Source organism: Miscanthus floridulus, chromosome 4 (genome assembly GCF_019320115.1).
Source record: "Miscanthus floridulus cultivar M001 chromosome 4, ASM1932011v1, whole genome shotgun sequence".
NCBI lineage: Eukaryota > Viridiplantae > Streptophyta > Magnoliopsida > Poales > Poaceae > Miscanthus > Miscanthus floridulus.
This window is the reverse complement of record NC_089583.1, coordinates 118,783,231-118,786,672: the sequence shown is the minus strand read 5'-3', so window position 1 is coordinate 118,786,672 and position 3,442 is coordinate 118,783,231. Positions and strand designations below refer to the sequence as shown.

The window sequence follows — 3,442 nt, the reverse complement described above, 5'->3', positions numbered from 1 at the left end:
AATCTAGAGATAGCTTGCGATATGACAAGTGCAGATAAAATATTTAGAGCTCTTGAAAACATCTTTAGAAACTTCAAAAAATGGCTTTGGCTCTACAAAAATAAGAAAAATATCCAAATACATCTAGAAAATTCCCAAAACATTCTAATAGGTATAAACATGTTTTAAAAAATTTGCACGGCAAAAATATGAGATGCAACAAGCAACAATGCAACATACATCTTTGAGCTTTGCAAGCTGTGTACCATGTACACCTCGATCATTTGTAACCTTTGTTCTATTCCTTTTTTAATACAAAAAAGATGGGGGAATCCCCCTGCAGAGCTTTATAAAAAAAAACAATGGAACATACATTAATGTTGAATGTATTCATACAGCTTGCATATTATGTTTTTTTTGTTGCAAAAAGTTTTCAAAATACATTTAAATATCGATTATAATGTTTTAGTGATTTTCTAAAAGTTTCAATATTCTATTCCATTTTTATAGGGCTGAATACTTTTTTATTTCAAGATGCCCACCCTCACTGCGCGTCACCTATCAGCCGCCGGATACTGGAGGAGATTTATTAGCCATATCAAGCCTAAACGACGACCATGCTTAACCCAAAATCGAAATATGCAGTACATTATTTAAACCCCAATCATTCAACCCCTAAACCACATAAAACGCCACTTCACGCAATCGATTTGTGAAAGTGAAAGACATATGGTAAATCTGGAGAGCAACGAGATTACACTGACTGGTAAAAATGGAAAATAAAAAGTTAAATCACTAATCACCCACACCAACAGCCGTGCATGACACCCCACAACCGTAAAACGAAGGTTAAACTAAACGTACGTAATCCGAATCCGGGCCCCACGCAGACGAGCAAACAGCAAGCTAATCCCAGCTAATCAAGCGGCGGTGCAGCGCTCGCGCGCGAAGCCGACGCGTCCATTGGGCACGTCGAAGACGACGCGGTGGTTCTGCTGCTGCATGCTGGCGATGACGTTGAGCACGGTGTTGACGCCGTCGGGCGCCGCGGCCATGGCCAGGCAGCTGATGGTCCCGTACGTGCTATGGATAACCACGTTCTCCTCTGGCAGCGTCACCTGCATGCCGTCGAACAGCAGCGTCACGGGCGGCCACGCCACGGCGGTGGTGTTGAAGCACGTGTCGAACCCTCCCAGCGAGGACACGGGCGTGCCGACGCGGCGCCGGACCTCGTCCCGCACGGCCACGTACGCCGGCGCCACCAACCGGGTGAACATGGTGCCGGAGTCCAGCACGGTGCCCGCACCCGTCGCCGGGTCGAACGCCAGCGCCGCCGCCGGGATGGGCACCACCTTCTTGCCAACGCGGATGCCGGTCATGTTCACGTAGTAGAGCGACGACCGGTGCGGGTTCGCCAGCAGCGGCGTCGTCTTGATGCGCTGCTGGCTGGCCGTTGCGCCCGAGCCGGAGCGTCCCGGAGAAGTTGAGCGACTTGAAGCTGGGGAGGCAGTACGAGAAGGTGGCCTGGTACATGTCCCTGGTCTGCGACAGGAACGACAGCGGGCCACGGCCGAGCCCCAGCAGCCCCTGCGGCGGCGCGGCCGTGCCGGTGGCCCTCTGCAGGCACCCGAAGGTGTAGGCCTTCACGGCGTCGCCGGCGACGGCGAGGGAGTCCTGCGACAGCCCCGCCTGCAGCGAGGAGTCGGCGTAGGTGAGGTTGAAGCCGCAGGCCCTGCCGCTGCACGCCGCGTTGGGCGCCTGCGAGCACAGCGGCGAGCCGCAGGGCACGGGTCGGTACGAGGTGGACGCGGCCGGGTCGAAGGGCGGCGCGGACGACGTGGGGCAGCCCGCGCAGCCGGCGCAGGGGATCCACGCGGCGTCGTTGCTGGTGTCGACGGCCAGGAGCAGCTGCTGCGGTGGCGTGCCGAGGCGGGCGCGCACCACGTACGTGGGCGTCTGCAGCAGCTGCCGCCCCGACGCGATGGGCGCGTACGCGCGGGCGCGGCCACGCGCCGCCAGCGAGTCTAGGTACAGCAGCCGCGACGCGTCACGCGACGTCTGGTCCGCCAGGAACCCCGCCCACGACGGCGCCGCCGTCCCGGGGCCCAGCGGCGAGCAGGGACCGAACGCGTGCGACACCTGCAGCGTGTTCCCGGCGTCCGGCGGCGTCGCGGGGCACGACGAGCTCGAGCTCGAGTGCGACGCGGCCGCGCCGCCCGCGACCACCAGCAGCAGAAGCACCGACAGCATCCTAGCACCGGTCATCTCGTGCGCGACTGCAAAAAATGCGTCGACGCGTGGCGACGAAGCGAGTGTGCGAGACGGACGGTAGCGCGACGCCGTGGGCTATATAGCGGCGGGGCACGTGAGCACCACTGAGGTCTAGCGACTGGCGATGAGGGCAGAGCGCGCGCGCCATGGCGCGCCCGTGAAGTTTGGCGTGGACGGACGTATCGCCGTACGTACTGCGTGCCAGGCGTCTGGGTCTGGCCAGGCTGCAGCACCCGCGACTGTGCACGGCTCGCCGGGGACCAAGCTGCGGCAGCTCGTGAGCGCAGGCTGTCGCTTCGGCCAGCGGACGCGCTCCACGTCGGTGTCCAGTTTCACGGTGGCTCGTCACAGACTCACAGGATGACAGGAGGCTTGTCTTGGCGCGGCGGCGCCCACGTGGCATGTACGGTGGTCGCAGGACCAGGAGGTGGACCTGGCTCATGGGCTCCCGTCTCTGTGCAGAAGGCCGGCCGGTGCATGGACATGGTGGACTGAGTGTACCATCCGCGATGCACTCTGGGCCGGGGACGGTAACCGACTAACCGTGTCCGTGAGAGAGCTAGCGTGACATTGGCATGTTAGCTTCTATTATAATTTGTTTTTTTCAGCTTGTTTTTTAGTCAGAATAGTATTTTTTCTCTCTACAACAAATCAGCCGGAGCGATGTTCTGGTTTATTTTTTCAGCGAAGCGAACGAGGACCATTCTGTTCCGGACGAGACGATCGAGATGCCGAATCGAGAATGGCGCTGCGGAGTAGCCGCCTAGGTTAGAGACAGAAATGGATCCGCGTCGAGCACGTCGAGGCGAAAGGGGGCCACAAGCTCACAGAGCCTGTGGTTGCCGTAGCGCGGGCCCGTGGGCCATGGGCAGGCGACCACGCTGGTAGCCCGACATTGCCGGATGACGTGCTCGTCAAAAAAAAAATTTCAGCCTGTTTGTTGGTTGGTTTTTGAGCTGATAAGTCTGATTAGTGCTATTTTATTGTGAGAGAAAAATACTTGTGCTAAAACCAACAAAGGAACCGGCTGTTTCTGACGTGTCAGTCATCGGTGAAAGGAAATAAAGCTGGTGCTGTGGAGTTGGCTACGTCGGCTTTCACCGCCGTCTCGGGCTCACGCATGCTCGCGCCAAGGCGAAGCCGTCTGCTTGTGGTTGTTCCGGGCATCTGGCCACACAGGTACGACGCGCGC

The 3,442-nt window shown here is 58.0% G+C and overlaps 1 pseudogene; it reads right to left on the bottom strand.

Moving 5' to 3' along the window:
- Nucleotides 1-621: 621 nt before the first annotated feature.
- On the bottom strand, nt 622-2,293 carry LOC136550522 (aspartyl protease 25-like; annotated as a pseudogene).
- Between the last annotated feature and the right edge of the window lie 1,149 nt (nt 2,294-3,442).